Here is a 12,048-nt window from a genome sequence, read left to right on the forward strand (position 1 = left end):
CCCTATATAGTGCACTACTTTGGACCAGGGTGCCATTTGGGATGCAGACAGCTCTATTCACACACCTGTAGAGAGGGGAAGAGAGAGGCTAGTGGTGCACTTCTGCCTACTGATAAGAGACAGGGAATATTCCCCTTAGTGAAGAGCTTCTGGGTTCTGTGTAACATTACATATGAAAAACAAATGTCCGTCAGAGACAAAGCAATTGGAGGCAATGACGTTTGTTTGGTCACTGAATGTTGTTAGACCACTGCTCCCGAGTGGCGCAGTGGTCTAAGGCACTGCATCTCAGTGCTTGAGGCGTCACTACAGACCCCTGGTTCGATTCCAGGCTGTATCACAACCGGCCGTGATCGGGAGTCCCATAGGGCGGCGCACAATTGACCCAGCGTCGTCCGGGTTTGGACGGTGTAGGCTGTCATTGTAAATAAGAATTTGTTCTTAACTGACTTAAATAAAGGTAAAATAAAAATCAAAGTAGCAAAGGCACTTTGTACTAGATGTCCTGTGTAGTGAGACCTCTGACCTCTTATTTTTGTACGCCCACTCCTCATCATGTTCTAGCCTTGTAGAGAGCAGTAAATACCACAATCCCAAGATATGAGGGAGTTGAAAGGCTGTTCCCTGGTTTCCCTGATGAAAAGCAAATAGTCCCTCACAAGGCAATGCAGCCAGCCCCCGCAGATCGGGTAGGGAAAGTGCGAGTGAGGCCTTTCTCCTCATGTTCATTCATTACCAGACTCCTCTGAAATGGCTGTTTAATTAAAAACTGAGGTAATGAACACGACGGGGCATCTGATTAGCTGCTAATGTTTTTCAAGGAGAAGTGATGGGAGTTCAGCACTCTTACCTTTAAGGCAGACTAAATGGCCCACTGTGCTGTGCCATATGCAGGTTTGAGAGAGCGTGTGGCAAGCCGCACTGCATGGTTAATATAGGGCTGTTGTGTTAGACAAATCCAGTGTTGTGTGTGGATGCTGGTTCTGCAAGACATGGTCATTTCATTGTGTGGTCACAGACCGGAGTTCAAATAGCATTTGTTGTTGATTGAGCTGACCTGGCGCAATGGCACCAATCGAATAGTCCCAAAAGTGCAAACCCCGCACATCTGGTACACCAGGCTCAATCTAATACACCTTTGAGAGAAAATAAATACTATTTGAACACAGGTCTATATCCCCAGGAATATGTCCTTCATCCCTTAACCTGGATGACCAGGTTGGGTTGTGGGTGGCATGACTGGCATCTTACCACTCTCATCTGCCGGCTTTGTGCAAGCTGATTATGATAAAAGCTAGGCGTTGAGATTACCTCTGCTCTTTTGTTTGTAGAATCTGTTTCTGCCTGAGTTACTCTGGTTGCATCCCAAATGGCACCCTATTCCGTTTATAGTGCACTACATTTGGCCAGGGCCCATTTGGGACGCATCCCCTGTCTGTTAGACCTCCAAAAGATGGCTGGCTTAAAATGTTCCAACCGGCTTCATTACAATGTTTGTCATCATCGCAGCCCTTGTCACTCTCACCAAGATATACAGATTAGGCAGTAATCCAACAATGTGTAATGTGCCAACAATGAGCCAATCGCACGCAAAACGCTTGTGGCTGGTGTAGTTACAATCACTAAACCCTTTTTGTCTTAGATGAAATAATCCCGGCGACAATGCCTCTGCACAACAGAGTCTGAGTAGGTATATATTGTAACTAATCAGAGAGTAGAGCTGAATTATACTATTTATCAACATATAATCAGAAACTCAGGAAAAAGGTTTATAAAGGAACACTACTAGTCTCCATTAAATCCACAAAAAACTTTGCCCAAGGTTTTCAAAGTGTTCCAGTGACTTTCTTTCAAGAGTTAAGGAACTGCGTTACAATAAGATTTCATACGCTGGTTCCCAAAGACTTATGTTGTAGCGTGTCTGGTGCTTTCATCTTGAAAGGCATTCTGTGCAAAGCAAGTCTCAGTGGACACTGTCACTTCAGTCACTACAGTCTCCTTAAAAGCATCCACAGTGTTGTCTATTTCCCTGTGATCAAGGGACGGGACTGTGAAGCCAATGGGACCAGTTTCCTATTGAACTCAACTGAGCAGCACTTCCTTCTCTTTGGGCTCTATTCTAGTAGTGTTGATGTCTGGGAACTAGATCACTTAATTCTTTTTTGTTCTAAAGAAGAAGAGTCTCCAGGTGGTGACATGGTATTCAAAATTCCAACTGAAGAACACTACTCTACCATATTCAGCTTCACCCTCAATGCTGATGTAGACTAAATTATATTTTTGTCCAAGACAAAACTGCTCCCAAATCACTAAGAGCTGAGCAGAGTTTGTACACAATGTAAATAACATAATAATAAATGCTATGTAGCAGACACTTTTTCCCAAAGCGACTGACAGTACAGTGAGTGCATACATACATTTTAAGTATGTAGGTGATCAGATTTCAACTTCAGACACCACCAAGACACATTAGACACCCCAAGAGTCACTGTTCATTTGAACACTGTTCCCTGCCGGAGTATAACGCAAAACCTTGGCTATGCCAGCCACACGGGATACATGAGCTGAAGCGGCTTACCTTCCAGAAGTTATCCACCTTGCCGTAGACCAGCGATTGGTTCTGCCGCTTGACTTCGTCAATGTGGCGGATGTCGCTGGCGTTCAGGTGCTGCTCCACCACAAAGCCCAGGAAGCTGTTGTCTGGCGTGTGGGCTGCAGGGGAAATAAACCACACAATACAACTGTCATTATACAGCTCAACTGGGATCACAATGACTATAGTACTGAAGCTAGTTAGTTCACTCATATTCATTCATTTACAGTGAGGGAAAAAGTATTTGATCCTGCTGATTTTGTACGTTTGCCCACTGACAAAGAAATGATCAGTCTATAATTTTAATGGTAGGTTTATTTGAACAGTGAGAGACAGAATAACAACAAAATAATCCAGAAAAATGCATGTCAAAATGTTATAAATTGATTTGCATTTTAATGAGGGAAATAAGTATTTGACCCCCTCTCAATGAGAAAGATTTCTGGCTCCCAGGTGTCTTTTATACAGGTAACGAAGCTGAGATTAGGAGCACACTCTTAAAGGGAGTGCTCCTAATCTCAGCTTGTTACCTGTATAAAAAGACACCTGTCCACAGAAGCAATCAATCAATCAGATTCCAAACTCTCCACCATGGCCAAGACCAAAGAGCTCTCCAAGGATGTCAGGGACAAGATTGTAGACCTACACAAGGCTGGAATGGGCTACAAGACCATCGCCAAGCAGTTTGGTGAGAAGGTGACAACAGTTGGTGCGATTATTCGCAAATGGAAGAAACACAAAATAACTGTAAATCTCCCTTGGCCTGGGGCTCCATGCAAGATCTCACCTCGTGGAGTTGCAATGATCATGAGAACGGTGAGGAATCAGCCCAGAACTACACGGGAGGATCTTGTCAATGATCTCAAGGCAGCTGGGACCATAGTCACCAAGAAAACAATTGGTAACACACTACGCCGTGAAGGACTGAAATCCTGCAGCGCCTGCAAGGTCCCCCTGCTCAAGAAAGCACATATACAGGGCCGTCTGAAGTTTGCCAATGAACATCTGAATGATTCAGAGGAGAACTGGGTGAAAGTGTTGTGGTCAGATGAGACCAAAATGGAGCTCTTTGGCATCAACTCAACTCGCCGTGTTTGGAGGAGGAGGAATGCTGCCTATGACCCCAAGAACACCATCCCCACCGTCAAACATGGAGGTGGAAACATTATGTTTTGGGGGTGTTTTTCTGCTAAGGGGACAGGACAACTTCACCGCATCAAAGGGACGATGGACGGGGCCATGTACCGTCAAATCTTGGGTGAGAACCTCATTCCCTCAGCCAGGGCATTGAAAATGGGTCGTGGATGGGTATTCCAGCATGACAATGACCCAAAACACACGGCCAAGGCAACAAAGGAGTGGCTCAAGAAGAAGCACATTAAGGTCCTGAAGTGGCCTAGCCAGTCTCCAGACCTTAATCCCATAGAAAATCTGTGGAGGGAGCTGAAGGTTCGAGTTGCCAAACGTCAGCCTCGAAACCTTAATGACTTGGAGAAGATCTGCAAAGAGGAGTGGGACAAAATCCCTCCTGAGATGTGTGCAAACCTGGTGGCCAACTACAAGAAACGTCTGACCTTTGTGATTGCCAACAAGGGTTTTGCCACCAAGTACTAAGTCATGTTTTGCAGAGGGGTCAAATACTTATTTCCCTCATTAAAATGCAAATCAATTTATAACATTTTTGACATGCGTTTTTCTGGATTTTTTTGTTGTTATTCTGTCTCTCACTGTTCAAATAAACCTACCATTAAAATTATAGACTGATCATTTCTTTGTCAGTGGGCAAACGTACAAAATCAGAAGGGGATCAAATACTTTTTTCCCTCACTGTATATACAGAAAAAGGAAAATGAGCCACAAACAGTTAATGGGGAACACAATGATGATTATAGGTGGGTGACATTAGTTCATTAAAAGAGCAATTCAATTGCCAGCACCTTATCGCTTTGAGATCTGCATAGGACAACTGTTTTTCTCTACGTTAGTTCATTGATTCATGCATTTGCTGTACAGAAATGAGTGAATAGCATGACAATAGGCCAAATGATTAGGCCTATGATTAGGCTATTTGTTTTGTTAGTGAAGTAGTCACCTGACTCATGCCTAGAAGTGGAAAGTAAATTTCAGGCTTATGTTAACCAGCTTACAATGAACACAGTTCCACATAGAAAAGTGAAGTGGTGCACCGGAGTCTGACGCTCCCAACTCCGGACCACACGTGCCCCCATGGAGACGGGGTTTGAGACCTCGGCTCGGCCAACTGTCTATTCCTTAAATCCTTTCTGTGCCCCCTCTCTTTCCCTCCCTCCTTATCTGTATCTACATCTGTCTCATCATAAAACAATACAATTATGTAAGGGGATCTCCAGAATAAAAGAGAAGAACATTTCACTCACTTGTTAATTTAATGTGAATTGATGATTTAATGTTCTATGATTAGAGCCTTAGTATTCCGTTTCTTCATTGCAAAATGGATGGTGGTACTGTAACTATGGAAATGAGCTGGGCAACAGGTCAGAAATGAGCAACGGCACACACTTGGGAGAGTTTTGCCTCGACACCATCTGTTTTGGAAATGGAAACTAAAATCCTGAGATGAGGATTTTGCCCTTTTTCTGAGGAGAAGGGTGAATGACGGAGATTAGAAAATTAAGACAATGTAAGACTCGGATAGTCCAAATTAGTAAAATGGGGGCTTCTGTGACCCCCCCCAAAAAGCCAACAAAAATCCAGCACAAATAAAACAAGGTTGCGTCCCCAAAGCCCACATGGCATAGTGCGCTTTTGACCAGTGCCCTATATGCTGGTCCTATGGGCCCTGGTCAAAAGTAGAGCACTATATAGGGGATAGGGGTGCTATTTGGGATGCAAACAACTTCTCATCCTGACTCTCTGGGCTTTGCTTGATGGACTTGGCCCCTCTGAAGTGTATACCTCTTCCAGACCTACACTACATTCTCCCCTTCTGGAAAGGGGAGTGGAGGGTATTAGGCTACATGTTGTTGCATGAAGCCGTTTGTGGAAGTGATTTACTATACGCTGCTCGAGGGAGCTTACTGCTATTTTAGAGCTATCGCAGAGTGCCAGTAAATCGCGTGGAGAGACGACGTGTTGGGGGAGAAATTCACGGCCGCCACGCGACGTGGTGATAATGGAAGCTGGCCTCACCCGAGCCGACTGAGAAGGAGGAAAGGCGGGTAAGAGAGAGGGAGCTGCCGTCAGTCTCTACGGCCCATGTGTTAGGACAACAGGCAGTTAAATCTTTCAACACAGCAGAGAGCATTCCTCAAGAGAAGCGGGGATGGGATGTGCACTGCATGTTCCCCCTCCTCTCGCCCCGATTGCCATGCAGGGAAGACGTAGGTTGCGTCTGAAATGGCCCCCTATTCCAGATGTTGTGCACAACTTTTGACCAGGGTCTGTGGCACCCTATTCACTACTTTTATTAGAGGTCTTAGGGGGCACTAGTGCACTAAAGGGAATAGGGTTCCAACACCCCTGTAGTTAGAGACCTATTCCAAAACCTTCTCCCCCCACACCACCACCTCCAAATGGCATTAGCACAACAATGTTGTGAGAACGTTGCTTCCTTTACTGTTACATGTGACAGGGACTGTGTAGAAAATAAGACTAATCGTATAAATAATTTTTCCTAATAGTAATAGTGCTGGGGAGAAGGAGAGGGAGAAGGGAGGCCTCTGACATCACTCAGTGTAAGTGGACGTGACAGTCTGCAGCCTGCAGAAAAGGTTTTATGGGCCCAGCTGGACGATGCCAAGACACCAGGCCAGTCGACTTCAATCAGCCGGCCAAAACAAGACACACACCCGGGCTCGGCTCGGCACTTCGTAGCAGGCAATCCATACATAATGTAATTTGGGTAATTTTGTGGATGTCATAAAAAGCAATTGGAAAACGTCTTGCACTCAAGCTGACTGGATACGGTAAGAAACGCAGCAGCAGGAAAAAGCTTAACAGACTTACTTTCAAATACTTCCCGATGACCCCGAATTCTATGGGATGCCACCAAAGGTTTTCTAAAATATATGGAATTGTTTTAAGAAGGTCATACCAAGGATCATTTTGCTATTTGATTTGGAATTTTATGACCCCTTGAAGTATAAAAAAACATTTGAATTTGGGCTTACTGCTATTAGCCCATACAAACGCATTGAATAACAGATTCACTAAATGGAACCACAGTTAGTCCCCCCAAAATCTAAAGGAAGTTTGTTCTGAAGTGTCTGTCCTATATCTGAGAGATATAAGAAAGATCAGTAAACAATATTTTTTATTTATATTTGTACATGCATTTGACCCCTTATTTTTGCTACTAAACTATCCCCATATACACTGAACAAAAATATAAATGCAACATGCAACAATTTCAAAGATTTTACTGATTTACAGTTCATATAAGGAAATCAGTCACTTGAAATGAATTCATTAGGCCCTAATCTATGGATTTCACATGACTGGGAATACAGATATGCATCTGTTGGTCACAGATACCTTTTTTTTTTTTTTTAAGTAGGGACGTGGATCAGAAAACCAGTCAGTATCTGGTGTGCCCACCACTTGCCTCATGCGTCTCGTTCGCATAGAGTTGATCAGGCTGTTGATTGTGGCCTGTGGAATGTTGTCCCAATTCTCTTCAAATGGCTGTGCGAAGTTACTGGATTTTGAGCGGAAATGGAACACACTGTCGTACACATTGATCCAGAGCATCCCAAATATGCTCAATGGGTGACATGTCTGTGGAGTATGCAGACCATGGAAGAACTGGGACATTTTCAGCTTCCAGGAATTCTGTACAGATCCTTGCGAAATGGGGCCGGCATTATCATGCTGAAACATGAGGCGGATGAATGGCACGACAATGGGCCTCAGGATCTCGTCACGGTATCTCTGTGCATTCAAATTGCCATAGATTAAATGCAATTGTGTTTGTTGTCTGTAGCTTATGCCTGCCCAACCATAACCCCACCGCCACCATGTGGCACTCTGTTCATAATGTTGACATCAGCAAAACCGCTCGCCCACACCACGCCATACACGCTGTCTGCCATCTGCACAGTACAGTTAAAACCAGGATTCATCCGTGAAGAGCACACTTCTCCAGCGTGCCAGCGGCCATCGAAGGTGAGCATCTGCCCACTGAAGTCGGTTACGACGCCGAACTGCAGTCAGGTTAACACACATGTGAGGACGACGAACACACAGATGAGCTTCGCTGAGACGGTTTCCGACATTTTGTGCAGAAATTATTCGGTTGTGCAAATCCACGGTTTCATCAGCTGTCCGGGTGGCTGGTCTCAGACGATCCCACAGGTGAAGAAGCTGGATGTGGAGCTCCTGGGCTGGCCTGGTTACACATGGTCTGCGGTTGTGAGGCTGGTTGGACATACAGCCAAATTCTCGAAAACAATGTTGGAGGCGGCTTATGGTAGAGAAATGAACATTAAATTATATGGCAACAGCTCTGGTGGACATTCCTGCAGTCAGCATGTTGCATTCATATTTTGTTCAGTATACTTCCATTCATTTTTTAAACTGGTACCAGGGGACCTTCAGACGAGATATGTGAGGCTTGTGGGCATCCTACAACAAAACAGCCGACGTGTACGTGTTCGTGAGAGACTCACCTTTCCACAGAGGGTGTGTAGCCCAAAACTGACAGATTTTTATGGGGATTTTTTTACTATGCTAATTACATTTACGTGGGACCACGGAAATTGACTCTAGGGTGTTATAACTGTGTTAAAGCGTTCTCAACAAATACTCTTTTCAGATCAGGTAGCTATTACTCTTTCCAAAGTCAAGATATAATGTTAAGACAGAGAGCAGAATTTACCGTCCATCGAGTTAGACTCAACCATTACTTCCATGGTAATCGTCCCAGTCGTTTACTGGCCAACAAGATACGCAGTAATGATCAATTAGTTGATAAAGCAACTATTGAATCTGAAACAGGGGAATTACTATCAGAATCCAAATTAATCAATTAAAGATTATCCTGCTTCTATAAAGAACTGTACACTTCTGATTGTAAATACACACCAAGCGAGACAAAGTCCTTTTTAAAATAATTAAGAACTCCTCTTCTCTCAACAGAGGAAGCCACCTCGCTGGGAGCCCAAATCTCTCTTAATGAACTCAAAGGGGCATTGAATAGCATGAATAAAGGCAAATCACTTGGATGGGAGCTATTCCTTCCGAAGTCTATTTAAAATGTTGGAATCAATTAGGTCCACTATTGCTCGACATGATTAATACAGCCGTTCACAAAGGTTCATTTGGGGAGAGATGTAAATACAGCACTAATTTAGATTTTATTTTAAAAAGGTAAGGATGCCACCCAATGTTCTCATTATAAACACAGATATTAAACTGTTTTCCAAAATGTTGTCATCCCATCTCCAGACTTACTTACCCAAATTGGTCCACACGGACCAAAGCGGTAGGGCTGCACTATTAATCGAATTCGATCGAAATTGCGATATTGACATGTGCAATATCCAAAAGAGGCTGCGATTTTCCCCTTTCTTTGAAACTCCCAACAAAAACTAGACTGCGGTACCTCCTCCAATTAGATGCGCTAGACTCTGTTCATTCAATCTCTACATAAGGATGCTGACCAATCACAAGCGGGCTCTCTCACTCTGCATGGCATTCACATGCTGGCCAATCACAAGTGTCCCCGCTTCGGAGTGCGTAGTTAGATGCTGGTGAGAGAGAAAGGGCTTTACCAAAGAAAGTACAGTATGAGGTTTAGAAACTCTCTGGCTTTTGTGTATCGGAAACATGAGTGCTGCTAGTACTAACGAGAATGTCATTTTGGTGCCAAAGGGCGCATTTTCAGTGGTATGGCAGTATTTTGGCTACAGGCAAACCGATGTCAACCACATGCAAGTGTTGTGCAAAAGTGCCTCAGTTGTGGCGACAACAAGAGGCAACACAACAAATGTATTAAATCATTTGAAGAATAACCATCTCCTACTTTACAACAATTACATGGTAAAAAAAAAATCACAGAGGCTATCTCCTAGCCAAAAAAATTGTTCCTATTTACACAGTCTGCAAAGATAGCAAAGACAAAAGAAGCTGGACAGGAGATACAAGATTCCATCTCGCACATATTTCTCCTCAGTCGCCATTCCAACACTGTATAACAAAATTAATGGAGAAGTTGAAACATGTCGCGATGATGACTGGAATAGACTCCAATGTTTTGGATACAGCCTACACCTTGCAATCGGTAGGCTATGTGTTACGTAAGGGATAATCAACGAGGGGGATATGCATTTTATGGAAAATAATGAACGACTTGGAAGGTGTGTTCCGCGATGACGCTACAAGCTTGGCACACCTGTATTTGGGGAGTTTCTCCCATTCTTCTCTACAGATCCTCTCAAGCTCTGACAGGTTGGATGGGGAGCGTCGGTGCACAGCTATTTTCAGGTCTCTCCAGAGATGTTAGATCGGGTTTACCACCTCAAGCTGAACCTCGGCAAGATGGAGCTGCTCTTCCTCCAGGGGAAGGACTGCCTGCTCCATGATCTCGCCATCACGGTTGACAACTCCATTGTGTCCTCCTCCCAGAGTACAAAGAACCTTGGCAAGACCCTGGACAACACCCTGTCGTTCTCCACTAACATCAAAGCGGTGACCCGATCCTGCAGGTTCATGCTCTACAACATTCGGAGAGTACGACCCAACCTTACACAGAAAGCGGCACAGGTCCTAATCCAGGCACTTGACATCTCCCGTCTGGATTATTGCAACTCGCTGTTGGCTGGGCTCCCTGCCTGTGCCATTAAACCCCTACAACTTATCCAGAACGCTGCAGCCCGTCTGGTGTTCATCCATCCCAAGTTATCTCATGTCACCCCGCTCCGCCGCACACTCCACTGGCTTCCAGTTGAAGCTCGCATCTACTACAAAACCATGGTGCTTGCCTACGGAGCTGTGAGGGGAACGGCACCTCCTTACCTTCAGGCTCTGATCAGACCCTACACCCAAACGAGGGCACTACGTTCATCCACCTCTGGCCTGCTAGCCCCCTACCTCTATGGAAGCACAGTTCCCGCTCAGCCCAGTCAAAGCTATTCGCTGCTCTGGCACCCCAATGGTGGAACAAGCTCCCCCCACGACGCCAGGACAGCGGAGTCACTGACCACCTTCCAGAGACACTTGAAACCCTACCTCTTTAAGGAATACCTGGAATAGTCTAACAGTAATCCTTCTACACCCCTCCTCCCCCTGGTGGTTGTCCCACTGGCTATCCTAAGTTGAATGCACCAATTTGTAAGTCGCTCTGGATAAGAGCGTCTGCTAAATGACTTAAATGTAAATGTTTAAGTCCGGGCTCAGGCTGGGACACTCAAGGACATTCAGAGTCTTGTCCCGAAGCCACTCCTGCGTTGTATTGGCTGTGTGTTTATGGTCGTTGTCCTGTTGGAAGGAGCAGATTTTCATCAATAATCTCTTTGTACTTTGCTCCGTTCATCTTTGCCTCGATCCTGACTAGTCTCCCAGTCCCTGCCGCTGAAAAACATCCCCACAGCATGATGCTGCCACCACCATGCTTCACTGTAGGGATGGTGCCCGGTTTCTTCCAGACGTGACGCTTGGCATTCAGGCAAAAGTCAGGTTTCATCAGACCAGAGAATATTGTTTCTCATGGTCTGAGAGTTTTTAGGTGCCTTTTGGCAAACTCCAAGTGGGCTGTCATGTGCCTTTTACTGAGGAGTGGCTTCCGTCTGGCCACTCTACCATAAAGGCCTGATTGGAATGCTGCAGAGATGGTTGTCCCCCGATTGCTCAGTTTGGCCGGGTGGCCAGCTCTAGGAAGAGTCTTGGTGGTTCTAAACTTCTTCCATTTAAGAATGATGGAGGGCACTGTGTTCTTGGGGACCTTCAATGCTGCAGACATTCTTTGGTACCCCTTCCCCAGATCTGTGCCTCGACACAATCCTGTCTTGGAGTTCTACGGACAATTCCTTCGACCTCAGGACTTGGTTTTTACTCTGACATGCACTGTCAACTGTGGGACCTTATATAAACAGGTGTGCGCCTTTCCAAATCACATCCAATCAATTGAATTTACCACAGGTTGACTCCAATCAAGTTGTAGAAACATCTCAAGGATGATCAATGGAAACAGGATGCACCTGAGCTCAATTTCAAGTCTCATAGCAAATGGTCTGAATACTTATGTAAATACAGTGGGGGAAAAAAAGTATTTAGTCAGCCACCAATTGTGCAAGTTCTCCCACTTAAAAAGATGAGAGAGGCCTGTAATTTTCATCATAGGTACACGTCAACTATGACAGACAAAATGAGAAAAAAAAATCCAGAAAATCACATTGTAGGATTTTTAATGAATTTATTTGCAAATTATGGTGGAAAATAAGTATTTGGTCAATAACAAAAGTTTCTCAATACTTTGTTAT

This window comes from Coregonus clupeaformis, unplaced genomic scaffold (assembly GCF_020615455.1).
Source record: "Coregonus clupeaformis isolate EN_2021a unplaced genomic scaffold, ASM2061545v1 scaf0371, whole genome shotgun sequence".
In the NCBI taxonomy this organism is placed as follows: domain Eukaryota; kingdom Metazoa; phylum Chordata; class Actinopteri; order Salmoniformes; family Salmonidae; genus Coregonus; species Coregonus clupeaformis.